This window comes from Phasianus colchicus, chromosome 15 (assembly GCF_987193195.1).
Source record: "Phasianus colchicus chromosome 15, bPhaCol1.hap1.1, whole genome shotgun sequence".
In the NCBI taxonomy this organism is placed as follows: Eukaryota; Metazoa; Chordata; class Aves; order Galliformes; family Phasianidae; genus Phasianus; species Phasianus colchicus.
Window position 1 is genome coordinate 17,709,684 of NC_143450.1, and position 14,867 is coordinate 17,724,550.

Genomic DNA, 14,867 nt, shown 5'->3' on the forward strand with positions numbered 1-14,867 from the left:
GGCACCGAGGCGCCACGGCGCATGCCCGGCTCCCTTTTATGAATGGGGGGCTGGAGAGAGACTGGCTGCGAGCCGCGGAGGACGGATACGGCTCTCTCTCTCGCTGTTTGCTGTCCCCATCCCCCGCTTATTTATTTATTTATTCATTTTGTGAATGGAGGGCAGGCGGTGACAGCTGCGCACGTACCGCGCCCTCTGCCCGGCCTGAAGGTAACGGCGGCTCAGGGTGGGGGGGCAGCGGCGGCCCCGGCCTCCCCGTAGTTGTGGGCACGGAGCGGGGCTGGGGGCAGCTGTGCTGTTCGGGCTGCGGGCCAATTGCGGTGGTACCGCACACGCACCTCCTTCTGCTCGCGCATAGCAGCTTGCGTGTCGTGCTGGCATCATCGATGTGAAAAAGCAAGGAAAAGCTGAGGCTACGTTTGCGTTACATATGTGGCGTGTGGATTTATTTCATGGCTCTTCTCCTTTGAGAAGACGAAGGGCAGAGCTGTGCGGTTCGCACCGAGCCACAGAGATGTGGTCGCGCCCGATGGAAGCGAGGCGTTACGGTGCTGCTCTCAGCTTTGTAGCCGTTTCCGTGCCGAAGCGCCGTCAGCCCCGCTGGGTGCAGTGTGAGGCAGCCCCCGGATCAGGTTTTCAAATGGTCTTCAACAAACAATAGCTGCTTGCTGGTAGGTGCGGGGCTCCCCTGCAAACCTGGCCCTGACTCTGCGCGCTCTGCTCTTCTGTGCTTCAGATCTCATTCACCAAATGGAGACCCTCCTTCAATTCTCAGCTGGTGCAGAATGGCCCCGGGCTGGGGTTTGCTCCCTCAGGAGCACGTTGCTTTACAGGGAAAACGCACGAGGAATAACGATGTATTTTTTAATATGTGAGAAGAGTAAAATTCAGCGTACAAACCAACCCCTTTGTCGTTTTACAGCACACATTTAATAGCTCACACCGCAGTGAGGGAAGGTCCGCGTTCAGCACTGCCGGTGTGAGCGCTGCCCCTTACTGCAATCTGCCTCCTGGGAAGGTTTCTCCCTACGGAAGTGTTCGCTCAAAGACCAATCGTTTGGTTGCGTTCGTGTTTGTCTCTAAGGACAGACATCATTCCGAGGGGGAGCAGCGGCTGCGGGTCGTGGGCAGATGCAGTTCGACAAAGAAAGGACAGAAGAAAGGGAATCTCTAAAGAATTATCTGAGCCATACTCGAAATACTACTGATTTCAAATACACAAGATTGATGCTTTCTCTTAAGTGAAAGAGAATATGGTTGTTCATGACTTCCTTTGCTATGGGTAGGCTTTACAGTGTGCTTTTTGAAGGTGAGGAATTCTGTCTGGTTTTGAAAATTAGCAAGTAAATGGGCAGTAGAAGGAAATACAGTTTTAAGAAGCTGGGAGGGGGACCCTCAAAATATAATGTGATGGAATTATAATTCCCTCAAAAATAACCTTTTGCTGTAGGAAGCCAGCTCAAAGATGAAAGGCCCAAATGCCTGAGCAACAGAACTGCCCTGATTTCTCACCGTCCTTTTTGGCCCTTGTTTCTCTGTGAGTATCAAGCATTGCTTTGAGTTCTGTTAATGTGCAGTAACACTGCAGCAACATGAGAGCCAAACATCACTGAACTAAAAGCTTCTATGTATGAATGCTGATTTCTCTGCTGAGTGATTGGTACAGTGATGGTGAGGGAAGATCTCAGTTGCAGTAATCATTTCCCCATGAGACCCGAACTGCAAAATCCACCCAGGGTAGCACCATGTGTTTCTGGTGGGTTTGACCCTGCAAGGGTTCTAGCTATAGCAAGAGTAGGAAATGTTGGGATGTGTTTACTGATGTATTGTGTCAAATATTTGTGTGACGGTTACTAGGAGAGCACTCCTCTATCACATTGCTGACAGCAGTTGCGGGCCTGGTCTGTGATACCTGGAGATAAATGGGAATGGTAACTATACTGGCAAAATGGTGCTGTGTTGACAACTGGTGTGTGACCCTGCTTGCCACAGCCCGAACTGGGGCTGTGCTGAGATGCAGAACTTAAGTGCCACAAAGCAGATGGCAGAGAAATGTGAGGGCTGAGCACTGCTGGTGTGGGGCCGCTCCCCCAGGAGTTACTGCTTCCATGAGCTCCCCTGTGCAACCCAGGAGGGAATGGTTGGAGCAGACCTTGTACTGCTGTGGGTGACGTGCAGTGCCAGACCTGTTCCCACAGTAATACAATAGAAAGGAGAGGTGCTGGACTTGCTTTGAAACACTGCTGTGTGTGGCTGCTGCCCAAAGCCTGGCAGCAGTGTCCCCTCTGCTCCGAACTCCTCCGCAGACTTTGCAGTCTGCCCTGGTGGTGACTAAATGTCATTATCTCTGACACGAGCTGCTATCTCAGTTGTCCGCTGCTGCGGTGCGGATGAAAGCTCCGTGCTTCCTGCTGCCCTATCAGGCACCTGTTGTCTGTACCCAGACATTACTCACATCCTTGAAGTCACATCTTATTTTGCATAATTAACGCTGACTGTTCTCCGCTTCCTTCCTTCCCTGGTAGTTTTGCCCCGTGGCTTTACCTGGCTGTGGAGGAACTGGGTTTTATTTTTGAGCTCTAGCACAAGGACTGAAAGTAACTGGTGCTGCAAGGCGTGGGCTCACGACCAACAAGGATGTCACAGCCTGGGCTGGGGATGCCCTTCAGTCTTGAACCGGCACTGCAACCACAATCTGTTGTGTGTGCTTCTGTGCCACTTCCTCACGAGCAGTTTTCAAGCAAGCAAACAAGAACCCAAACAAAGTTCTGTGCAGCACACAGCTGCAGGGTGAGCTGGGAGGTTGTGCTCAGAAGAAGGCACCTCCTGAGACGAAGGGACACAACGCCTCAGGGCAGGCTGGGGGGCTCTTGAGGCACACTGGGATGTCCCCGAAGGGAAATGTTTTCTGAGGCACATCCCCTTGCTGGTGCTTTCAGGTGGCTCCCAGTGCTGGCAGCTGACTCATGGCAGCCTATGAGGGCTGTCTTTGAGATGGAATCATTGCACCAGCACTTTGCTTTCTGCAATAGTTCACCGTTGACTTCTGTTTTGTAATTTGCTTCAGCTTTTAATATCTATTGACCTGGTTCTACATGAATAATTTAGTTGTTTATGAACAACTGCAGTAACCAAACCTATGTCATTAACTAAACCATGAGCTCAGCAAATCAGGATAAAAAATCATAAAATATAAAATGAGAGCTATGGGGCCTCCATAGAGCTGAACAGAAGAGCTGTGTGACCTGTAAGCCCCAAAACATGTAACTGCTCAGTATTCAAGTGACAGGACTCCTACATCTCCAGTCGTATGCAGTTAGCTGCAAGTGCTGCAATACACTTCCCAGTCACAGCACTGGGATTATTGGGTTGCAAGCCTGATGTATGCATGTTTTCTGCAGGATCAGGTATTACAGTTCTTTAGTTTTTGCGCTTATACCTGACTTGCCTGGCATCCTTCATTCCAGCTGAGCACGCTGTCTTTGCATTTGCTTTTCAAAACATTGCCAGTTTGAAGATGTTCTCTGATTTGTTTCTTTTCTTGGAGGATGGCAGCCTGGGTGATGCTTTCTCTCAGTCTCAAGATCTGACCTCAGTGGAGCAGAGGCATTTGCAATTCACTGAGATGAAAAATTGCAAATGCAGAAGTTAGTGCCTTACCTATTCTGCAGGAATAAAGGTTTTTAGATTCGTGACTGTGCATAGCTGTAGTTTGCACAAATAGCAGTGGAGAGAAAGGTAGGGGCTGGCAGTAGCGAACAGACAGGATCCTCTGCTGAAGCTGCTGTGATTTTTGCTGCTGCCCAACTGGCAGAGCAACAAAGTGTGTTATCAGGCAGAACTCTAGAAATCCTAGTATGGATTTTCCTATCATAGGCTCTGAACACAATGCTGGATCTCAGTAGCAGTGCAGCGGAACGGGGCTATTTACCTGCAGAGAGATGGATGAGGGACTGTGGGGAACCCTGCCAACTGTTTGGGATTGAATAGATCATCTCAAAGACCGTAAATTGTGAACCTTTCTAATATTTTTCAGAATATTTATTTACAGTTCAGGTCAATAATCTCCAGAAATGCAGTTCTGCTTACAAACAAAATTCCTGGGCTGCATTCCCAGGCATTCCCATGTGACTGGAGCGTTTTTAGCAACAAAACGAACAAATGCAAACCTATGTTCAGGGTGGTGGAAGCATTTCTGTTCCCATTGTCCCTGTGTGCCCAGGAGCCATGGCAGCGTGCTGAGGGCTGAGCTGAGCAGGGCAATGGCTCTGGGACAGCTGGGCTACTGAGTGTTTAAGTGCAAGGGAACAGCAGCTCTCTGCCTGTTACCTGCTGGCATCTCTTCCTCCAAAACCTGTCTGTTTACTCATGACTAAGAAAATGAATTTTCATACAGAGGAAATTGTGTTACCTGACAAACAAAGCAGCGTTGTGGAAAAATACTGGCATTAAAAGCCACCATGTCTATAGAGCAGTGCTACAGAGCCTCATAGTGCTGTATAGCAGGGTGTGATCCTGGAAAATCCACTACTGGGACTGTTCTCAGCTCTCCAGCAGTGGTCCCCTTGTTAGTGGGGTACCTGGACAGCTTGCTGCCTCCTGCCTGTGCCCCATGCTGTGCTTGGACCCACTTGGAGCAGAAAGCTGCCCCTCCTTCCTCAAATCCTGCATGACTCTCCCTTCAAGGCTCCTTTTAGAAATGATGCCGTTAATGAGCAGCAAAGCAAGCACTTCAGTATCACCTAGTTTTTGCAGGTATATTACAATGAATGGGTGTAAAGTAGACTGCAAATTCACCTTTATTTTGACAGGAATAAGGTCAGAGCATCCTACCTGATACAAGTAGAGACACTGATTGTTAAGGCACATAAACCTTACAGCCTTTTAGCTACAACTGAACTGCTGTGGTAGAAACAGTGCTTTTGCTACCCAGTTCCTGTTGTTTCTGAGGTTAAGGTTTAAAATGCATTGTATAGTAAAAGCATTCCATATTGCAGCTCTTTGCTGTGTCTGTGGGGTCGGTGATGATTAACTGCATATCTTAACCACAGCTCCTTCTGCCCTCTGGCATGAATGCAGTTTGATGTGGCCCTCGTTTACATCCCCATGCTGTCATTTTCAGCTTTCTGACTCAATGCGTGCAGACAGCACATAGCAGCTGTTAATGATTTACAGCCCTGATTTCTCTCCAGGTGAGATTACAAAGCTGCCCTCACTGCAGAAGGAAGCAGCCAAGGTGTGCAGCTCCCAGAGCAGCTGTGCCATGGGGCAGCTCTGTGCCCCCCTCAGTGCTCCATCGCTGTGCTGGGCACTGCAATGGGAGTGGATGGAGCCCACCTGCGGAGTACTACTGGGCACTATGGAGTTGCATCCTTGTATATAATTACCATATTCTAACACTTAAATATTTTCCTGACTAATTTCTTCCTGTCCCAGCTTTGAAAATAGCTGGCTTATAATCATTAAAAACTTACAGACTGGAAAAATACACAATTTCAAAAGATTTGTTTAATGCTTAAAATCAACTTTCCTTTGCGGGCTTAACCTGTCACCTTTCACAGGATTTCCATTTATTTATTTTTCCCCTTTTCAGCCAGCAGCCCTAATGCTGTGAACACCCCCAACTACTGCAGCTCTGCCTGGTGGATGGTGCAGTAATGAGGAACCTTAACAACAGGAAGAGAAGTAAATGTTTAATGATTTGCCTTTAACAGATCTCAGAAAGCTTTTCCTTCATGCTTTGCTGCTTATGAGATCTGTGGATGCCTTTGTGTTCTCTTTCTCCCCATTCCTGGCTTTCCTCTGGGTTATTTTCCCTGCGAGGCAGTGATGCTATTGATGCCGGATGCTCAGGACAGGCAGTCTGGGCAGTGAGCTGTCAGACGATGCATTTCCTGTGTGCAGCAATCAGTCCTTCTCACTCACAAACAAAGGCAGATAAGCATTAGAAATTAATATTAGCTCACTTCTGCATGCTCTGTTTTCCTGACCTTGAGGAGCAGAGGCCGGGCAGCACCGCATCGATCCATGGTGGATGGGGGAAGGAATGGGGCTCAGGGGCTCCTCTGTGCTCTGAGAAATGCGAGTGGAGCGTGCTGCGTGGAGCTGTGGTGCAAGCTGGGGCCGTTTGGAGGTAGGAAGTGGTCAGCTTTGTACCTCCCTGCCAAAGAAAACTGCTGACTCTTTGAATGCAGTATTGACATTAAGGTTTGGAGGAGGATGTGCAGAAAGGAGAAGCCTTGGGGCTGTTGGTGTGATGAGGTGAGCAGGCAGATTCTGAAGCCATGGTTTGCTGAGTGCTGCATCCCCCCACAGCCCTGCATGCTGCTGTCTTCTGCAGCCATTATGAGCAGATGTGCTTCCAGGGCAGCCTTGGGTGCCCTATCAGTGGCTGTCCTTGAGAAATTTGTTTCTGTTCATAGAACCATAAAATCATTCAGGTTGGAAAAAAAACCTCTCAGATCCCCAGGACCAACTCCAGCCTACCTCACTGTGCTCACTGACTGCATTCCCATGTTCTGCAGTACCTCCAGGTTGGTGACTCCCCACTCCCTGGGTAGCTGTGCCAGTGCTCACCACTCTTTTGGGGAATAAATATTTCTTAATATCCAACCTGAGCTCACTGCCAAACCATCCTTAGCAGGTACAAACATTTCCCTGCACCTCAAATCTGTCCTTTGCTGCAGCTCTGCACTGCTGCATCTCCTTTAGCTCCTACTGGCTAGTGCATGTGATGGACTCATCTCAGCTGCAGCATCCTTTGTTCCTCTCCCTCATCAGCTTTGTGTTCTGTGAGTAAGATAGGGGTGGTTGGCATGAAGATTCCTCCCCGGCCCCATCTCCAGCTCCTGCTTGCACTGTGAGGCTGGTGGAGGAGTGCCAGCCTTACTGGGCTGCTGCCGTGCCTCAGGGAGCTGACACACATCTGTTGAGTGACTTTGTTGGGTTGAGGTGTCATTGGGAGTGAAGGGAACATATTAAGGAGAAATTCAGTCATTGCTCTGACATGAAAACCCAATGAGGGCACAAAGACTTAATGATGCATGTGGGCAAAAATAGGTCAAATATTAAGAGTGATGGGATGTGAGGGTGAAGTTCCTTTGAGGGAAAGTACGCCAAAGTCCTGGTGCACATCTCACAGCATGAACTTTTGTGCACAGGGCAGTGTAAGAGCTTTTCAGGTCTATGTGGCAGATAGAGAATGCTTGAGGAATGGGAAATGAGAAGAAAAGCTGATATACAAGTATATCAGATATAAGAGTAAGGTCTTGTTGGCTCTGGGTTACAGGAGCTGTGGAAGTTCAGTTCAACCTAAGACCTCTGCTTTTCAGCATAGAAGCTAAGTTTACTTCCAGGGCTATTGAGTTATCTCTGACTTCTTGGTGTTCAGTGGAGTAGTGGAGAGTTCACCACTTGATATGGGAGGATTAGGATTAAAAAAACTGAAGGTTGGAGACTTCAGTTTTGGATTATGCGCTTTGCTGGCTGGAGATGCAAAGGCCCAGGGCTGTTAAACTTCTGTCTCTTTGAATAGCAAGGTAGAATCTCCCAGAAGAAATATAGTGGACAAGAACAAGTTATTGCACAGTCAACTGATCCCATGCTTCATCTTAGCCCAACCCAAAGCCAAGTCCTGGCCATCGGCCCCATCTGTCACTCACAGGCTATGAGAGAAGGTTGTGACAGTTGAAAGTCTGATAAAACCCACTTTTGTTATTAAGATGGATTACTTTAAAGAGAATGAGTGTCGACACAGCCTCATGCAGCCCTGTTTAGAGGAGGTCAGAGCTGATAGCCGGGGGTTTACCACACGTGTTGGTGTGCTCTGGGGTTTTGGGGGAGCAGTGCATCGCTGCCACAGGAGGAGGAGAGGATTTCCTACGTGCCCTTATAATTCACCTTTGGGATGGGGTGTTGGTTCTGTTGCTGTGAGCAGAACGCCGTGCGTGACAAAGGGATTACTGTACAAACACTGCTGGTTTCTTAACATAAAAAAAATGCAGCGAGGAATTTTTAGCACGTTGTCATGCAGCACTCTGTTTCCTGGCTTGTACATTCAAGCTGTGTAATAATATTTATATACAAATGCTGACTGTGATTTTCCACCCTGGAAAAAGGAGATGTCATTTAAAAGTGCTGCGTATGATGTAAAGCAGAGACTTTTGACTTGCGTACTTGCATGTGGTGTGGGTGTGAATTTTAATTGTTTGAAAAGGGATCACTTAAAAAAATGTAACATTCTTGCTACATAAGCACATTCTACCGAAGTAAAGGTCATTTTGCTCTTCAGAAGTTGCTCTTGGAATAGCTGGGGAGTTCCTCGTGTTCTCTTTCCTATCGCCTCCTGAAATTTTCTGAAAAATATGAAGTCATTGATTGTTGGGCTGAAACATCTCCTCAGGCCACACCTGATGCTGGGATCCAGTAATGGGAGAGCAGCAGCCATGGCTGGATGTACGCTGGCACACGGAGGAGCGTTTTTGCCCTGAGATCTGTGCTATGCCATCTCTGCAGCGCGGACACCTGCATCCCGGAGCACGCAGGCTGCTCCTGCTGTGTGAATGACCACATTGATTCTCTGAAGCTTTTCTGGAGCTGGGATTTGTGAACAGTTCCGAGGCAAAAGCTCTGCTTATCGGCTGCAGCCAAGGAAGCTGTACCGAAATCCTCCCTATTACCAACATGTTCCCCATCCCGATCTGCTTGGCCTTGGTTTTCACATTACAGTCTGTGCTCCTGAGAATTTCTTGGGGGGTTGTATGTATTGAAAATAATGGCCCGCCAAGCAGAAATGTGCAAGTTCATCTTCTGATCCACGCTTGACCAAAGAAGGTTGGATCTCAGCTTTGTTTTATCCTGTTACAGTGACAGAATCCAGACATCAAGAGCTTAAATCTCTCAAGTTCCTGTGTTCTCCCCTTGGAATGCTGTGCAGTCAGGCTGCCCTGCTGTGGGTGCTGCAGCTGGGGGCTGCAGGTGGGCCTGTGCCTGCTGTGCTTCTGTGTTAACCCCCAGCAAAGAGTGATGCTCCTATTGACAGCAAAACAGGTCCAGTGATTGTTGAGGTACTGACATAAAGAAGAAGTGGGTGGTGCTGAACAATTTGTGGATGTGCTGTGAGAGGGAGTGATCCTCCTGGCTATCTACCAGGGCTTCCAGTGGGACACTTGGATGGATGGGAGCAGTGTGGGCTGCCAGGGCAGGAGGAGCCTGTTTTGATGCTTGTGCTTCTTTTGTTGTGCATTTAAATTACTGTAGCATGGTGGGGATCAGCCTCTTCTCCCAGGTAACAGCAATAGTATGAGTGATAGTGGCCCTAAGTCGCATCGGAAGATGTTCAGGTTGGATATAAGGAAACATTTCTTCTCCAAAGAGCAGTCAGCGCTGACGGCCCAGGGGATGGGGGTCACCATCCTCAGAGGTGTTCCAGAAGCGTGGAGATTTGGCAATGGGGGGATGTGGTCAGTGGGAATGGTGGGGTGGGGCTGGGCCTGAGGATCTGAGAGGTCTTTTCCAACCTGAGTGACCCTGTGGTTCAGCAGGGCACAGGACAGTGGGTAGTTGGGCCTGTGGCTGCTCCTTCATCAACTGGTGTGGAACATCTCTGCAGCCAGAATGTGGTGTCAGTGCCACCTCTTCCTGCTGTGTGAGGGAGGGACGTGGGGGGCTGGCAGAGGATCAGCGTTTTGTTGTGCCCAAATAATGGGTGATTCACTCAGAATATCAGTGTGTAGCTGTATCTGTTCTACGTAGATTGCGTGATGCTGATTCCCTTTGGAATGATAGTTTTAAAATAAAGTAGAAATAAATAGATTTACATACAGCCTCCTTGCTCCCATGAAACCTGCAGATGGGGGCTTTGGTACCAGGGGGCTGCGCTGAGCTCTGACACCTCCTGAGCTGGTAATTGGCCAGAGCCTGGGGCACTGCCTCTGCTGGGAAAGGGATCTGTGCTGCAGGGAGGAAAAAGGGCACCCAAAGAGAGACCCCCATTTGCAGCCTGTTTGGACGAGCTGCCTCTGATGGGAATTTTATGCTGAGCTGTGTAGGGGCTGCTGCTTTTTGCAGGCAGTGCAGCGTGGCTGTAGCAGCCCCGGCCAGTGGGGCACCGGCAGCCACCACTTCCTTCCCCAAAGCTGTCAAAAGCAGCTTTAAATCGGATTAGGATTTTAACAAACACTTCATGGTTTGCTCTCTGCAGGGAGGATCAAAGCCCGGGGAGGACCCTTCAGCTGTTTGCTTTTCCTTTATGCAGAAACTTTACCACAGCTGCCCTGAAAACCCCACCAAACACAACTAAGAATCCCTCCTCAGAAAAGCAAACGACTTTCCACAGCCTAAAGTAAGGTGTTGGTTATCTGCTGGCATTTCTCTCCCTCTGCTGCAGCTGCCTTGGCAGAAGAAGAGCCTGGAGTGATGGGGCTGCTGCATGGTGCAGGTGGGTTCTTGGCCTCTTATTTGTTTGTTGTTTTTTTTTTTTTCTTTTTACCTTTCGGGCACCTTTTCTAAGCCAGAAGTGGTTTATATGTGTATTGCTGCTCAGAATGTCCTGGGGCTTCTCCTGCTGGGAGGAAGCTCTGAGAGTTAAAGCTGCTCAACAACAAAATTCTTTGAAATACTTAACCTCAGAACTATTCTCCTTCTCCTTTTAAGATAAAGCTGGAGTGTGGACCTCCGGCTCCTCCCTGCTGGTGCGTGGGATGGGATTCCAACACCAGTCCCTCTGCTTGGGACAGCTGAACCTGAGAGTTCTGAGCTGTGGTGCTGCAGTGACACCGCCCTCAGGGGGTGGGGGTCCCTGGACCACTGCCAGCCCAGTCTGGAGGGCCTGGACAGCATGAGCCCAGCTGTTTGAGCCATGCCAATGTGCCAAGGGGGGTCTGCAAGTCTAGGCTCAGGTCCCACCATTGGCTGGGTAGATGGCAGTCTGTTTTCTCCTCTCTGCAGCGTGGTTTGGTTCAGCTGATGGAACTAAATGCAGAATGAGGATCGAACCACGCACCACTGTATGCTTTGTAGGTGATGCTTTGGGGACAATCATTCATTTGAGATGTTGGTACAGCAGGGATCATTTTTCAGGCAGAACATATTGTGGGAAAGAGGCTCAGAACAGATGTACTCGTAGCTGATTCCATTTATCATATTAAAAATAAAGAAAAGACAATTTCAGCTCATTTTCTGCTTATTAGTTCAAATAAACAGCTTTTCTAATCAATGTGTATGGCAAACACAATGTCTTCGTAATTGGCAGTAGTGGTTCCAAAATTAATGAGACGGTCCTTGTTTATTCTCTGGTAACGAGTCAGACAGTTAATGCACTGCTCTAATCCTACCCTTCTCCTGTTCCTTTGGGTACAGGGAAAGATTATGCTCTTGTTTTAAAATTTAAAGAGTTTGAGGGATTTTCTTCCCCAGCCATTTGAGTGAGCACAGCCAGGAGTGGGAGTGGCTGCACCGAGCACCTGAGCAGCACTGTGGGATCTTCTGCTCTCCTTTATCCAGAGGGCTTCGTTGATTCTTACTTCCCTTCCAAAAATGCTGATCTGATTTATGAAGTGATAGAAGAGGTCGGGAGAGTAATTTTACCTATGAGATGTAGTGCTGTCCAAGTAATTGCCCAGGAAAAGAGAAGATCTGCTGATCTGCTGCTGCAGATGTTTCTCATCTGGAATACAGACCCATTCTAGCCATTTTTGGGGATTACTGTTTATTTTGATGGTTTATTATACTGCAATTACCAGGAAGGAAGTGATGCACGGGAATGTATATCTTTCAGTAACAATTAGGGCGTTTAACCCCTTTCTCCCCCTCTGCTTTCAATACTTGTGAGCTCTTGGTTCCGTTCTTTCAGCAGGAGCAGAACCTGTTGGGTCCTGCTGGCACCTGTCACAGGTGGTGCTGTGGGTGATTTGGGGATGCCTTAATGCTCATTTTCTGAGTGTGACCAACGAGGACCTGTTGGCTTTTTTTGCCACCTAGTGCTTCTGTCCCTGCATTACTGTGAGGCGTTGGGCTGTGCAGGAAGGAGCCCCGTGCTGCTGCCTCCCCAGCCAGAAGTGCCCAGAGGTGCCTTGTAGGAGTGGAATGAACTGAGCCCTGCTTTGTTTCGCTAAAGAGCTACAGAGCAAGACAGCAAACCTGAGGTATGCTGAATGGGGAGAAGCAAGCTTACACCAATACTTTTGGATTTGGGGCTGTTTGTGACCGGGATTTTAAGCCTGGCAAATCCTTTACAAAGATGCTGAACTTGCTGATACGTTGCACAGGGTGATGCGTGGTCACACTGCAGGCAGAGCTGCAGATCTGTTAGCTGCACGTGGAGCACGTTGTGTCCTGGGCCTGCAGCCTTCCATGCTCTGAGACACCGTAGCAATCACTCTGTGATTAAGACCATCACTTCTAAGGATGGATGTACTTGCTATTTTAACTGAGGGGAATAGACAAACTGTGGGGAGCAAACCACATTTTTGATGGTTCTTGCTCTTACCAGATTCATATTTATGGCTTTTTTTTTTTTTTTTTTTTTTTTAGCTTGCAACACTATTCAAATTTATCAGCAGCAAAAGACATCTGCAGAGAGGAGGCAGAGGCCTGACAGCATGCTGGCTGTGTCCCCACTGTAGTGCTGTGGAGCACCAGCCCCAATGGGAGCTGGATGTGTGCTGATGGGTGTTAGGAACTCTCCCTTCCCCACACAGCTCCAGCCCTGGCTTGACAAATCCCTGCTGTAATGCAGTTGTTCTGCTCTGGAGGGGAGCAGGAAGGTGGGTGGATTAGGAAAAATGTCGTATTAGTGATTTTTTTCCACCAATCCATGTCACGCTTCTTGGCACCGTGGCCTCTCAGCTTTCCAGGCTGCTCGCCCAGCGCCCCACGAGCTGAGCCCACTGCTGCCCATCTGCTTGTGTGTCCAGGGCTGCTCTCTGCTCGTGCTTGGGGGGCTGTGGAGCTGGGAGCTCTACAGAGCCTCGTAGTCGTTATTAGTCGTTATATAGGATGAGAAGTGATGGCCTCGCATTGCACCAGAGAAGGGTCAGGTTGGTTCTCCGAAGAGCAGTCAGACACTGGCACAGCTGCCCAGGGATGGGGTGGAGTCCCTGTCCCAGGAGGTATTCCAGAGAGTGGAGATGTAGCACTGGGAAACACGGTCAGTGGGCATGGTGGGATGGGCTGAGGTTGAGCTTGGGGATCTTTGAAGTCTTTTTCAGCCTTAGTGATTCTGTGATGGTTGCTGTGTTTGGCAGACCCATGCAGCATGTAATGCATTACTTTTTGGTACCTGGCTGTGGCATCCAGACCTCCCAATGTTTCATAATCCACAAATGGAGAAGTGGCACTTAACATGAATTTATTCAGGTGGGAGCACTATAAAACATAAAAATAAGGCTTTTGAATCGCTGCACATGCATCTGAGTGTCAATGAAAAGCTCTATTTGACTGCAGAGCCAGGCGCTCAGAAGTGATGTGCGACGTGGACTGGAACAAGGCATCAGATCAGGGGAGGGTGTGAGGAAGGCAGAACCCAAACCAAAAGTCCCGTGGGATTACTGCTAACTTTTATTTTGCACACTGCTGTTCTCCTCCCTGTTTTCCTCCCTCTTCTCCCCAACATGCCTTGAAACAACAGCGGAGCTGCCAGCAAAGTGAGTGGGTGCGTTTTCCCTTTGCTTATTTAATTTGAAGCTGTCCTTAAACATAAGGTCATTTTATAGCCTGCTCGGGGGCTGCCAGGCGCAGGAAGCTACCTTGCAAGGAAGGAACTGGCCCGTTCTGTCTAAATATTGTTGATTGTGTACCGAACAGAGACGGCTACCAAATAGTAGCTCTTTGTGCCTCTGGTCGCCTCCTGCCAAAGTACTTTCCATAATTAGGCGTAAAACATATTTACATTCCTGTTGTCTTTGGTTGTGGGCACACACCTGTATGTGTGTGTGTAGAGGTGCAGGCATTCATAGTCCTGCGTTCAGAAGCTGCCCTGTGCCTGTGAGAGCAGCTGCAGTGAGTGATGTGTGTACCTGGGCTGTGAGCTTCCAGTGAGTGGGGGATGCCCGGTGTGAGAGGCAGAGGAAACCCTTTGGGCTCATCTGCCATGCGTGGTTGTAACCCCCATGTAGAGAGATGCTGCCTTTGATTGGGAAGGCCCTGGATGAATGCTTCCATTTAAAATTCACTGGTGTTTGCATGGAAACCAGAAAAATGGGCTTAATTCAAGAATGCAATAACCTCACTTAGGAGTGCTCTGTGCAGCAGGCACTCATCGCTCACAGCCTTTCTGCTTGCACAAAGATAAATGGTGGAATAAAGTATTGTGTATAGCTGTCTCTCCAGCATATTTATAACAGAGTGGTTGATGTACAACAGCTCTCTAGCATGCGTTGTTCCCCTTCCCTTCATGATAACTGGTAGCAGACATTGACTAGTTCAGTTTGGGGGGGAAAATGTCATGCAGGACAACTGGATGCTTTAGAGGAGATTCCTGAAAGGAGTCCAAGGAGAGTTGCGTGGTCACGTGGCACTGGCTCCTTGCCTGCTTCCAGCTGCACAGCTTCATTAAAACACAGCCAAACATACATTAATTACTCTTCTCTCATAACTTCCCTGCATGAGTAGCAGCGTAACTTCCATGTCCACGCAATCAGGTCGGAGAGGAGAGCTGCTCGTTGTGATGTGTGCGCAGGGGTATGTGCTCCATCCTCAGGGCTGGGGCTGAAGTATGGCTGTTGCTGGCAGCTGGGAGCTGTGTGGGGCTGGGCAGCATTGGGAACTCCTGCTTGGTGTGCTCTTGGAGTGCTGCATGGAGTGCAGTGCTGGTTCCTGCTGCCCCTGCCTGCCCAGGGAGGTGTGCCACTGGCACTTGGGCTCTGCTC

General features: G+C 48.9%; 1 long non-coding RNA gene across 1 annotated transcript; it reads left to right on the forward strand.

Annotated features, from left to right (window-relative positions):
* Window positions 1–61: 61 nt before the first annotated feature.
* On the forward strand, window positions 62–12,491 carry LOC149915942 (uncharacterized). Its single transcript, XR_016471374.1, has 4 exons — window positions 62–210; window positions 5,594–5,685; window positions 10,202–10,438; window positions 11,980–12,491. It is a non-coding gene; the product is annotated as an uncharacterized LOC149915942 (long non-coding RNA).
* Window positions 12,492–14,867: the final 2,376 nt, after the last annotated feature.